General features: G+C 39.3%; 1 protein-coding gene across 4 annotated transcripts in view; it reads right to left on the bottom strand.

Annotated features, from left to right (window-relative positions):
- MYO5A (myosin VA) overlaps positions 1-14,072 on the bottom strand; it is a 188,842-nt gene that overhangs the window by 155,678 nt on the left and 19,092 nt on the right. The window lies entirely within an intron of this gene.

Raw genomic sequence — 14,072 nt, forward strand, 5'->3', positions numbered from 1 at the left:
AGGCACAACGAGCTGCTAATAATTAAGGTGGTGAGAGAACCCTCCTGAAATCTAAGTTCCTAGATGCCAGCCAAAGACCAAACTGGTAAGCAAACCTTTCAAAGGACAGCAGTTAGGCCTGATACGATCACTCTTCCCTGCATAGATACACACTGAAATATATGGGATGAAATGACAAAATGTACAGGATTTCCTTCAGAATAATATAGGAGGGCAGAACTGGGCATGGAGAGATTAGCCATGAACTGAATTGCTGAAGCTGGAGGATGGGCATGTGGGAACTTATTGTACTGTTTTTCCTACTTTAGTATATGTTTTAGGTTTTTCCATAAGAAAACACTGAATTTCTTTTTAATCATAGAGGAAAACTCAGAACTAATGCTTAGGCTCTGAATCAAGAAAATGTGATGGGATGAGAACAGGAGCTTGTAGAACCTTTGGGCTGCTACCAAGACAGGTTAACCCAGGTCACATGTGAATAGGCTTTGTAACCCTGACACTCAAGAGTTAGTTAACGTGTTTTGGGGGAAAGGGACAAAAAGGGTTGCCTCTTGTCCAACGCAAACTATATATCAGAGCGAAAATTTTGAGGGTGATTTAATTGTAGCTACTGATTAAGTGGCTGGCAAATGATCGCCAACAATCTATAGGATTTGCAAATCAGATTTCTTATACTTTTGTCATTAATTAACGAGCCATAAAATGAATATGCAGCCACTCTTTCCCACAACACATCAGCAAAGAATGGAGAATGTTTCTTCCATTTCAAAAATGTGTTCTTTAGCAGTTAAACATGCTACTTACTCACATATTATGCTCTGGAAAACATTATGCTCCTCGGAGTGACTAAAACCTTGGCAACAATTCCACAGAGATATTGAGCATTCTGACTCACCGCTACACAGCCTCTACAGACATCCTTAAATTTTGGTTTACTTAGGTGGGGTATGCAGGAGGTGGGGGGAAATATGGGTAAAAATATATCCTTTACACTAAAACTATAAATAATCTGTATTTAATAATAAATTGCTTATAACACAAATATAATGACACTGTGCTTTAGCTTGCATTATGTAAGGCTAGAAAAAGTAAGCAGAAGCCCAATGGTGAACTACCAGCATAACAAGTTTCACTGACTGGCCCCTCGCTCCAACACCCACAATATGACAGCTCAACCTGTCATAGACAGAAAAGAATGAGGCAGGGAGGACCAGCCTGAATCAGCAATACAGACTCATATATCTTCCCTCTCTCATATGAAGAAAACATGCATTCATCACTAAGTGGTTCCATCCCTAGTTTCTAAACAAAAGACATTTTGACTCATCATCAATGACTCATCATCAATAAAACATTCCCTATTAGTAGGAATGGCTTTCCACTAATCCATCCAAACTATAATCCAAATGCTAGTACTACCAAAAACATAAAATGAAACCTCTGGGCTGGGGATCAGAACAAAGCCTACAGGGGCACCTGGCTGGCTCAGTCAAAAGAGCATGCAACTCTTGATCTCTAAGGTCATGAGTTCCAGCCCCATGCTGGGTATAGAGATTACTTAAATAAATACACTTAAAAAAAAAAAAAGAATAAAACCTACAGATGAACAAGGAAAGGGCCAAGGGTATCCCTGATTCTGTACTAAAACCCTCAAAGCTTTCCTGCCAATGGAAAAGCATATCAACTCTATAAAGCACACCACCTAGCACGGAGTTACAAATATACTGCAGTATTTAGTCAGTGTTCCTTCCAGATAACTGTTATCAAGACAAAACTTATTCTGATTAAATAAAAGATAGAATGTTACTTCTTGTAATGTTACCCAGGTGCCAAGCTCTGGGCAAGTATCAACAATTCTGCTGAACTTAACTACCTAAGTATTTCAATACCTAGAAAACCAACTATTGCAGAGACTTTTAAATAAATGTTGACAATTACAAAGCTCTCCGTAATATCCAATTGGCAAATCAGTATTCCTTATGCTATTTACAAAAGCCAATGTTAGCCAATAAACCCTCTTGAGATCTATGTATAAAAAATATATTTCTGGGGGCACCTGGGTGGCTCAGTTGTTTAGTGTCTGCCCTCGGCTCAGGTCATGATCCCAGGGTCCTGGGATTGAGCCCCGCATCGGGCTCCCTGCTCAGCAGAAAGCCTGCTTCTCCCTCCCCCACTCGCCCTGCTTGTGTTCCCTCTCTCGCTGTGTCTGTCAAATAAATAAATAAAAATCTTTAAAAATATATATACACACACATATATTTCTGCCTAAAGTACTAAAAAACTTAAAATGACTTACAAAGTGGCTAAAATTCAACTATCCAGAACACTATCCAGAATAAAAGGCAAAAATAGCCTCCGAGTGTTCAAAAGAGAAGAACCCTTTGCATGCCCTAAAGCTTTACTTGAAGGAGAATCCCTTAAATTTTCATTCAGACTCTACTTGTAGTATTTTACAACTTTATCCGTTCCAAGTTTAAAGACAGAAAAAGTAATGTTGTCCTAAGTAACAAACTAATCTGAGTTAACTTAGGCAGGTAAGGAGGATTTTAAGGATATGGAGTTCTTCATAAAGCCTAAGGACAGGAATAAGGCTTCAGAAAGAACCGGAAGCAGGGCTCAGAAAGCTAATCAATCCCTCTCAGTTTCTCATCTCTGCTCCTATGTTCACATCTGCAACCTCTACTTTCTGGGCCGCATGACTGATGAAAGATGCCCACCACACAGCTCCCAAGCTTTGAGTCTATAGGCCTAACCATAGTGAGTGAGCTGCCCTCCTCTGGGAAAGTCCCAGGAAATGGACATGGAATGGCCAGGGTAGGAGATGTTGCCACCCCTGGTCTTGCTGCATGTGGCTGAGGCGAGAGAGGATATCAAGTTATACAAAATGGCTGGGGATTAAAGAAGGTTCCCCACAATCTAGGGAAGACCCTCCAAAGAGTATCCACTGCAGAAGAAAAGAAGCTGCAAAAATTCTGGGAACTAGAGAGTAGCAAAAAATAAGATTTTATAGTCTCATAATGAACAATGCAGGCCCTCTAAAACTTTTGACTTGAGGTAATATGTATTAGCATATGGGCAAATATCCTACACACCTTAGTAGACTATGAGAGCTTCAAAGTACTATTTGCCCTATTAGTCACATTTATTATGATGACCTATTATTCATACAAGTTTAAGTTATATTCAATATCATCTCTTTGGAAAGGAGAGATAATACCTATACTAATGGGACATTTGAGAAAGGACACTGATATACTGCTGATGGGAGTATAAACTGGTACAGCCTTTCTGGAAAGCAATTTAGCATTATATACAAAGTACCTTAAAAATATTCAGCAACTCGGGCACCTGGGTGGCTCAGTTGGTTAAGCGGCTGCCTTTGGCTCGGGTCATGATCCTGGAGTCCCGGGACTGAGTCCCGCATAGGGCTCCCTGCTCAGCAGGGAGTCTGCTTCTCCCTCTGACCCTCCCCCCCTCATGCTGTCTCTCTCTCATTTTCTCTCTCAAATAAACAAATAAATAAAATCTTTTAAAAAAATATTCAGCAACTCTATCTTTAGGAAATGATTCTATGAAAATAGTCCAAAACACATACAAAAATGTGTTTAACAAATATTCAAAACATTATTTATAATACTCAAACTGTGAAAATAAATGTCCAGTGATAAAGCAAAGGTTAAATAAACTCTGTCTAATCTATATTATAATCTGAAAAATAAACAATTTTAAATAACAAGAAAAAATATTCATGTCATAAATAGTGAAAAGGACTGCACAGATACATGAGAAATGCATATATATAAAATAATCTTGACTATATAAAAAATATGAATGGAAAAAGCTAGAAAAGGACTGTCACTGTTTGAGTTCCCCAGAAAGTACACTCTGAGATGGAGATCAGTACACAGGCAGTTTATCAGGAGTGCTCTTAGGATCTAAAGCTATAGGAGGAAGGGAAGAAAACATGGTTGGGCACAGGGAGAAGATGAACTACAATGCAGACCTAATAAAAACCTCAGTGAATTTCACACAGAGCTACAAAACTGAAATGGCACAATGAGGCTGGGTCTTCATACCCTGCATCAACTAGTCATTGGACACAGGCTGCCCTAAAAGAGAGTATTGGGCAAATGGCTCATTTAAGCTGAGGAAACTCCCAACAACCTTGCAGTAGCAAGAAAGATCTGGGCAGTATAACACAGTATCTACAACAGAAACTACATCCAAAAGTTACCATTTGTTGTCTTTGGAGAATAGTTCATTTATTTACTTTAAATTCCTTACTAGGGTCTTCTATATTTTCCAAATAAAAAATAAGTTATACTCAGTTCTTTAAGTTTTTATTTATTTAAGTAATCTCTACAACCCAATATGGGGCTCAAATTCATGACCCTGAGATCAAGAGTCCCTACTCCTCTGACTGAGCCAACCAGGTGCCCCAGTTAGAACCCTTTTTCTTATTGTTAAGATGTTATTTATTGGGGTGCCTGGGTGGCTCAGTTGGTTAAGCGACTGCCTTCGGCTCAGGTCATGATCCCAGGGTCCTGGGATCAAGCCCCGCATCGGGCTCCTGAGCAGGGAGCCCGCTTCTCCCTCTCCCTCTGCCGCCCCCACTGCTTGTGCTCTCCTGATCTCTCTCTGTCAAATAAATAAATAACATCTTTAAAAAAAAAGATGTTATTTATTTGAAAGAGAGAATGCACGCACAAGCAGGGGGAGGGGCAGAAGTAGAGGGAGAAGCAGGCTCCCTGCTGAGCAGGGAGCCCAAGGAGGGGCTTAATCCTGAGACCCTGCTATCACCACCTGAGCTGAAGGCAGACGCTTAACTGACTGAGCCATTCAGGTGCCCCAGCACTATTTTTAATAATAGATTTTAGAAAGATTTATATCCAATATACTTATAATATAAAAATAAATTTGCTTAATGGAAGTGACTTAGTATATAGAAAATTTAGGGGCACCTGGGTGGCTCAGATGGTTGAGCGTCTGCCTTCGGTTCTGGTCATGATCTCAGGGTCCTGGGACCGGGTTCCGCATCGGGCCCCCTGCTCAGCAGGCAGTCTGCTTCTCCCTCTCCCTCTGTGATCTCTCTAGTTCTCACTCTCTCTCTCAAATAAATAAATAAATAATCTTTGAAGAAAAAAAATTTATAGAAATATATATATGTTAGGTAAGGTTTGGTTAGTTTTAAAATTTAAGCAAATTCAAATTTATCTCTAAGACACATTGTTATTTAAAAAAAGCAAAAAACTTTTTCACAAACTGATTACTAGCCAAAATTAGTTTCCATCTTGCATGCCATACAACCAATAAAAATGTGAAAATTCTTGGGCGCCTGGGTGGCTCAGATGGTTAAGCGTCTGCCTTCAGCTCGGGTCATGATCCCAGGGTCCTGGGATCGAGTCCCGCATCGGGCTCCCTGCTCCTTGGGAGCCTGCTTCTCCCTCTGCCTCTCTCTCTCTCTCTCTCTCTCTCTCTCTGTCTCTCATGAATAAATAAATAAAATCTTTAAAAAAATCCATTAAAAAATGTGAAAATTCCAAAAATATTAGAAAAAAAGGAGTCCATCTTAAAAATGGAAAACGTTTTTTAGGGTTTACTTTACAACCACACACACATCTGCTGGGTTATACATCTTTGGAATGATTGATAAGATACCTGAAATAAAGTTTTTATAAATTATTATTTTACCTACCAGATGGTTCTTTTAAATGATTTAAAAGAAAGTTTATCTTAAGCCATCTGAAAAATTCCTGCATCTACATTAGATAAGTACTTATAAAATAGCTTACCAAATGAGTTCTGGTCCTAAATAAGATGAAGTAACTTGCATCAGAATAACATTCTCACTGAGAACAAGAAAGTTGGATAAGATGCAGACTAAAAGGGGCACCTGGGTGGCTCAGTCTGTTGAGCATCTGTCTTCGGCTCAAGTTGTGATCCCAGGGTCCCGGGATGGAGTCCCACAATGGGCTCCCTGCTCAGGGGCAGCCTGCTTCTCCCTCTGCCTACCACTCCCTGTGCTTATGCTCTGTCAAATAAATAAATAAAATCTTTTTAAAAACTTAAAAAATTTTTAAAATGCAGACTAAAGGTGTTGGAGAGCAACCAAAGAATCATGATTTGAGGGGCCAAGATCCCAGAGAAAAGGGAAATGCACCTAGATGAACCCTACATTTGCTACTACTCCTTTTCCCTCAGGCATTTGCCAATTCAACCTCTGGGGTGTGGAGGCTGAGCTCTGTGTGTTGACCCAGAACTTGTGGCAGTCTCACAAGTCTAAAAAGACAAAACTTGGCTGTACCAGAGTAGCCTTGAAACTCCAAGATTAGAGGGGGCCAGAATCTTGGAGAAAAAGAAGTAGTTGCTCACAATTTCCCTTTGGAGCATTTTGTCAGTTTCTAAATTGTAGATGTGCAGGAAAAGTGTGTGAGAAACCAAACAGAAAGCAACCAATAAGAAGCTAAACAGCTAATAGAAATTAAGGCACCACAAGTGGTAAGGAAACAAAAACTGGAGTTCGGGGCTAGGAGGGTAAAAAGGTTTGGGGAATATATATCACAGCTTTCATGTGATATCCTTAAAACATTATATGCTAAGATTAAAGACAAGCTGGAAACTGATTACCCTTACAAAGCCTGAAACAGTGAAACATTTTTTTTTAAGATTTTATTTATTTATTTGAGAGAGAGAGAATGAGAGATAGAGAGCACGAGAGGGAAGAGGCTCCGAGGGAGAAGCAGACTCCCTGATCAGCAGGGAGCCCGATGCGGGACTCGATCCCAGGACTCCAGGATCATGACCTGGGCCGAAGGCAGTCGCTTAACCAACTGAGCCACCCAGGCACCCAACAGTGAAACATCTTAATCCCGAACTGGACAAGGCCATCAGTCTGGCTGCCAGAAGAAAATTAAATCATTTCTTCAAGAAGATATCACCCAGAGCCTCTATAGTTTTTCATATAGAATATGCTTCACTACAAAATTAGTAGGCATACCAGGAAAAAAAAGACGAAATGACCAAAGACCAAGAGAATAGACAATAGGAAAGGATCCACCAGGGACCCAGATATTGCAGTGATCAAACAGAAACTTTAAGAGAACTCTGAAAACCAAGCTCATGGGGTGCCTGGATGGCTCATTCGTTAAGCATCCACCTTCAGCTCAGGTCATGATGCCGGGGTCCTGGGATCGAGCCCCCCATCAGGCTCCCTGCTCCACGGGAAGCCTGCTTCTCCCTCTCCCACTCTCCCTGCTTGTGTTCCCTCTCTCGCTGTGTCTCTCTCTCTATCAAATAAATAAATAAATAAATAAATAAATAAATAAATAAATAAAATCTTTAAAAAAAAAAGAAAAGAAAACCAAGCTCATAAATACAGAGAACAGACTGGTGATTGCCTCAGGGGAGGGAGGAATGATATGGGTGAATGGGATCAAAAGGTACAAGCTCACAGTTACAAAATAAATAAGTCATGGGGATGTAATGTACAGCACAGTGATTATAGTTAATAATATTATATTGCATATTTGAAAGTTGCTGAGAGTAGATCTTAAAAGTCCTCATCACAAGTAACAAATTGTAATTGTGCATGGTGATAGATGTTAACCACACTTACTGTGGTGATCATTTCCCAATATATACAAATACTGAATCATTATGTTGTACACATGAAACTAAATGTTATATGTCAATTATACCTCAACAAAAAAATGGGAACTATGTTTAATATATTTAAAGATGTGCAAATAGTTGATTATTTTTCCAAAGAACTTAAATATCTTTTAAAAAGGCAAGAACTTTTATTTTTTTTTAAAGATTTTATTTATTTATTTGAGAGAGACAGCAAGAGAGGGAACACAAGCAGGGGGAGTGGGAGAGGGAGAAGCAGACTCCCTGCTGGGCAAGGAGCCCGATGCGGGACTCGATCCCAGGACCCCGGGATCATGACCTGAGCCAAAAGCAGGCACTTAACAACTGAGCCACCCAGGTGCCCCAGCAAGCAGAACTTTTAGAACTGAACAATACAATAACTAAAGTTAAGAATTCAGTAGATGGACTAGAGGACTGACACAGCAGAAGAGAGGATTTGTGAAGTGAAAGGTCAACAGAAAATAACCATATTGAGCCAAAAACGGAAAAAGCAATAGAGAAAAGAGAATCAGAGACATATGGAATAAAGTGAAATGGTCTAACTTATATGTAGCTGAGTCCCAGAAAGACAGAGAGAATAGGACAGAACTAGTATCTGAGGAGATACGAGTTTCTAAATACTAGTTTCCAACAAAACAGATGAAAAACATTAAGCTAGAGCTAGAAGCTCTAAGGACCCATAAAAGACTAAATGAAAAGAAAACCATGTGTGGCTACGTCACAGTAAGTCCAAACAAACATAGAAAACTAAAAACAGAGAAACGCCGTAAAAGTATCCAGTGGCAGGTACAATGGGAGGATGACATGGCAAGTCTCAACAAATTTCAAAGAATGTACACAGATGTCATTTATAGCATTTAGTTTTGTTGTTGCTGCAGTGAAGTTTAAATTGTTTATATTCTTTTTCCTTTAAGGTTTGTCTTTCATTTGATGTTTAAGAAATACCAGCCGTAGACTAAGATTTATAAAGAATCACCTGTATTAAAATTAAACCCTAACGAAAAAGCATGTATAAAGATTTGATGAATCTCTACAATGTCTTGCTGGCTCAGGTACGTAGTCTGAAATTCGATAAAGCTTTTCACAGGTCAAATATCATCTAAGATTCATAAAAACAGTGGAGACACTATTGGATCTGAGACTCTGTGGGGCTGAGCCAGGAAAAGGCAAAACTGTAATGTAACTGAAATTGTTGTTAGGGGCCTGAAGTATTTCTTCCTTTATTTGCCCTTTTCAATACTAAAGCAGATTTTCCTTATCCCTAGCTCCAGATGTATCCCCTACCTACCTGTCTCATTCTCACTGAAGAAAGGACTGACACTTGTTCACCATAGACATTAAATATATTTATGCTCTCAAAATAACAATTTGCAAAAAATGCATCAGAATAGCTTTAGAAGAGACAATTCTGAGGCATTAAGGGGTTTTCTTTTTGTACCATTATTTTTAATTGTGGTAAAGTATACGTAACATAAAATTTACCACCTTCACCATTTTTAAAGTTGTATCTCAGTAGTATTAAGTACATTCACGTTGTTACACTATCATCACCATCACGCAGTCACAGAACTTTTTCATCTTCCAAAATCGAAACTCTGTGCCCATTAAACAAGAACTCTCCCTTTTCTCCCTCCCCTAAGCTGCCAACCACCATTTTACTTTCTGTCTCTATGAATTTGACTACTCTAGGTACCTTATGGAAGTGGAATCATATAGTATATATCATTTTGTGACTGGCTTAACTCATTTAGCATAATGTCCTCAACATTCAGCCATGTTGTAGCTTATGTTAAAATTTACTTCCTTTTTAAGGCTGAATAATATTCCATTGTGTGTGTGTGTGTGTGTGTGTGTGTGTGTGTGTGTGTGTGTGTACACATATATATATGTATCATGCATCTGTTAGTGGACACTGAGTAACTTACATCTTTTGGCTTTTATGAATAATGCTGCTATGAACATGGGTGTACAAATATCTCTCTGAGATCCTATTTTCAATTCCCTCGGTTATGTATCAAGTGGAATTAGTAGACTGTATGGTAATTCTACGTTTAATTTTTTTGAGGAGCTATCATACAGTTTTCCATAGCAGCCACACTAATTTACATTCTCATCAAGAGTGTATAAGGGTCCCAATTTCTTCACATCCTCTCCAACAACACTTGCTATTTCCTGGGTTTTTTTTTTCCTTCTTCTTCTTCTTTTTTTTTTTTTTTTTGACAGAGAGAGAGACACAAGCGAGAGAGGAAACACAGCACGGGGAGTGGGAGAGGGAGAAGCAGGCTTCCTGCCAAGGAGAGAGCCTGATGTGGGGCTTGATCCCAGGACTCTGGGATCATGACCTGAGCCAAAGGCAGATGTTTAACGACTGAGCCACCCAGGTGCCCCTGTTTTTGTTTTGATAATAAAGATCCTAATGGATGTGAGGTATTATATTAGTGTGGTTTTGATTTGCATTTCCATAATGATTAATAATGTTGAATTTTTTTTATGTGCTTACTGGTCATTTGTATATCTTTTTTGGAGAAATGTCTATTCAAATCCTTGCCTATTTTTTAATCAAATTGTTTGTTAGTTTATTGAGATGGGAGAGCTCTTTGTGGATTTTCTTTTATTTGTAGATCCTGTCAGCACCCTCCAAATCACACTGTATAGGCGGCCTTCCTCTTTCTCTCCCCACACCTGGAAAATGTGCTTAACTCAAAACTAACCTAAGATGCTAATTCCAACACTAAAAAAGGATCGGGAATGAGACCTCTCAGTTCTGAAAGCAGAGAACAATGCTTAGATAAATTATTTTAATACGTTATATATATTATATATACATATACACCATCAGACACCTTCTCTTAACTTGAAAAATGTTTCTTTGAAATATTTTCGTTTACATTACTTTTTTTTAAAGATTTTATTTATTTATTTGAGAGAGTGAGAATGAGAGAGAGAGAGAGAGAGAGAGAGAGAGCACATGAGAGGGGTAAGGGTCAGAGGGAGAAGCAGACTCCCTGCTGAGCAGGGAGCCCGATGTGGGACTCGATCCCGGGACTACAGGATCATGACCCGAGCCGAAGGCAGTCGCTTAACGACTGAGCCACCCAGGTGCCCTTTCGTTTACACTACTTAAAAAAAGAAAGAAAATATCTGTTTTCTCTAATTACAAAAGAAACATATACTGAATATAAAAATCTAAATATTATAGATATGGATAAATTAGAAAGTGAAAGTCTCCCATAATTACACCTCTAGAAATAACTGTTTTCAATAATCTACATAGTCTAGGATAAACTCTTCCAGAACACAGGCATATACACACACATCCATGCACATATACTGCATTTGCTATTTTTTACTTAACACTATATCCGGCACATCTATTCATGTCAATATGAAATGCTGTTATCTTTCCTTTTTTTAAGATTTAATTTATTTATTTCACAGAGAGACACAGCGCGAGAGGGAACACAAGCAGGGGGAGTGGGAGAGGGAGAAGCAGGGAGCCCTATGCGGGGCTCGATCCCAGGACCCTGGGACCATGACCCGAGCCGAAGGCAGACGCTTAACAACTGAGCCACCCAGGCACACCTGAAATGCTGTTATCTTTTATAATAGCAGTCAAGAAAGTATTTATGTATGTAAACTAAAACTGAATTTTTTTTTTTTAATTCACAGAACAGCATGGATTCTAGCAAGATCAAAAGCACGGAGTCTAATGCTGAACAAGAGAATGAGGGCGGAGTGGGAAGCCGAGCCTGTGGTTACTCTGTATCTCCTGTACATGAGGTCTAAATCTAACAGTACAGTGGCTCTGCCCACAGTGCTTGTACAAACTCTTTCTCACTCTGTACCAGAAATAACATCCTCTGGCCATGCTGCATCTACAGAAATGTGTGATCAATAAGGCCAGCCATTTCCAAACATCTAGTGAGAGAACAATGAAGCCACCAAGCTTGCTGGTCAATGTAAAAGACAGAAAAACGTGTATAAGAGGTTGCATGTGTCAGCCTCCATTTAAAGCATAATTCTCTCATTGTGCCACTGGTAGACAATATTTTGGCTCATTTATTTCCTCAGTTACACAAAGAGTTAGTGTTTTCTTTTATGATTAGCTTTAAAAAGATGCAAAAGAGGCACTGACTTGGGAGTCTCAGCAAATGATAAAAGCTCAGTGGAAAATGTCACTATCATGTTCATCTCATCGTATTTCTTAATCTTATCTTAATCTTAATCTCATCAAATTTTCTTAATCTTCTAATTACTTTTTTCCGCAGTTCTCTGTAGTTTCTCACATATATTTCCTTCCTTGCCTACCTCTACTTTAAGTGTTCACACCAAAAATCTTAACGCCACTAGATGATCTAAAATTTAGTAAAGCTGGGTGAAGCATCTCGTCGGTGTGGATTTACCATAAACTGCATGTAAAAGTTGAGAGACCAAATAGAACTGAACCCCAAAGATGAAGGGGCTTCTCATTTTTCTAGGCCTTCAGTGGCATTTTCTAGGCCTCAGCAGTGGCTACTGCTAGGGCTTCTCCTTTGTCTTTGAACGTCTTGTTCTCTTCTTACCCCCATTGAAATTCATGAATGCTGAACCTCAAGACACCTGAGGAACAAGCCAGGCTGGAAGACTGGTGTGGTCTCTACACACTCATCTTTTAATTGAAATCTCCCACCCACTCACCTTCACTCACACCCAGTTTTTACCTTCTTATTCAAACTTCAGTCCTTGCCTCTGTCATGTTCAGGATTCTAAGCCTGAGGAAAGCAAGACTTTGAAAAGCCATAGAAAATGTGGGAAAGGACTCAGGAGGTAGCCAGACAACCTAGAAATTATGACTAGGACTAGGTTATTTGATATTACCACCCATGTTTTGCAATGCCAGAAGATGTTTCACCTCTTGGATTCTTTCCCATGTTACCTGCATTTATTTTGTGTATAAATAACCCTGTACAGATTAGACAAATGTCTCCCAAATTTATGTTGACTTCATTCACATTATAAAAGCTATTACAACTTGTTTAAGTTGGGAAAGCTTTCAGCTACAAGGAACAGAAAAGTCTGAACTAGTAGCTTAAACTGGTAGGACTTTAATAATGTATGAAACAAGAAAGTCCAGAGAAGGTTTTCTCAGGGCTGTTCTGACAACTCGATAATATCATTAAGAACCCAGACTCTTCATCTTTCTGCTCTACCATCTCAGCTTGTTAAGTTCATTCTTAGGGATGTTGCCTCATGATTGCAACTTTGCTGCCACAACTCCATACCATAGTCTACATTTCAGAATGGAATAAAGAAAAGGATATGCATCCAAACTGTTCTCTTGCTTGTTCCTTCTACCAGAAAAGCAACTTTTTCCTTGTAGAGGCCCTCCAAAAGATTTCTGGTTATAACACATTAGCCAGAACTGAATTACACAGCTAGCTCTAACTTCCAACAAAAGTAAGAAAAAAAATTGGGTGGCTCAGTCGTTAAGCGTCTGCCTTCAGCTAAGGTCATGATCTCAGGGTCTTGGGATCAAGCCCCACATCTGGCTCCCTGCTCAGCGGGGAGCCTCCTTCTCCTTCTCCTCCCTGCTTGTGTTCTCTCTCGCTCTTTCTCTCTCTCAAATAAGTAAAATCTTAAAAAAAAAAAAAAGGTGAGAAAAGGGAATGTTTGTCTTGTAAACCTCTATATGGGCAAAAGAAAAGGGATTGGGACTGGCTTTTGAGATTCAACCAATAGTTTATGACATGTTTATATTATGCATAAAGTGCTAGTTACCCAGTTAATTACAACAGGGTGGAGGACCTTTAAGAGCCCTTATTTAGAATAAGTTTCTCTTTCCGGAAGAAAAAAAAGGTTGAGAATACTGATGGAGAAATTTAGAAGGGACTGGGATGAAAGCTACAGCCATGGCAGATGATGCTGACAATGTGGAGTTAGAGACAGGCTGTATGTGAAAGAGAATCGCTAGCCAAATCCTATTAGAATAAAGTGAAAATTGTAATAGTGTTCATAACTCATGTCTTGAAACCCTCCAAAATCATTAAGCGTATGAGGTGTAAGAGAGATGTATTAGGACTATTTTTTTTTTAAGCAAGTGAATTTTTACAAATCATTTAAAATAGACAAGTCAATAGGGGCACCTGTGTGGCTCACTCAGTTAAGCATCAGACTCTTGATTTCAGCTCAGATCATGATCTCAGGGTCGTGGGATGGAGCCCCACATCAGGCTCTGCACTGAGCATAGAACCTGGTTGGGATCCTCTCTCTCCTTCTCCCTCTGCCCCCCCCCACTCATGCTTTCAAAAAAGACAAGCCAATAATACCAGCTAAGAGTTAATATTCACAGACTCCATTATGATGTGCCAAGTAGTAAGCTAAGTGCTTTACACATATATGTGTGTGATTTACAAACCTCTCAGATGCCCTATGAGGTGAGTACA

This window comes from Eumetopias jubatus, unplaced genomic scaffold, assembly GCF_037043125.1.
Source record: "Eumetopias jubatus isolate StellerSeaLion01/CBP00866 unplaced genomic scaffold, mEumJub1_p1.0 scaffold_7, whole genome shotgun sequence".
Lineage (NCBI taxonomy): Eukaryota > Metazoa > Chordata > Mammalia > Carnivora > Otariidae > Eumetopias > Eumetopias jubatus.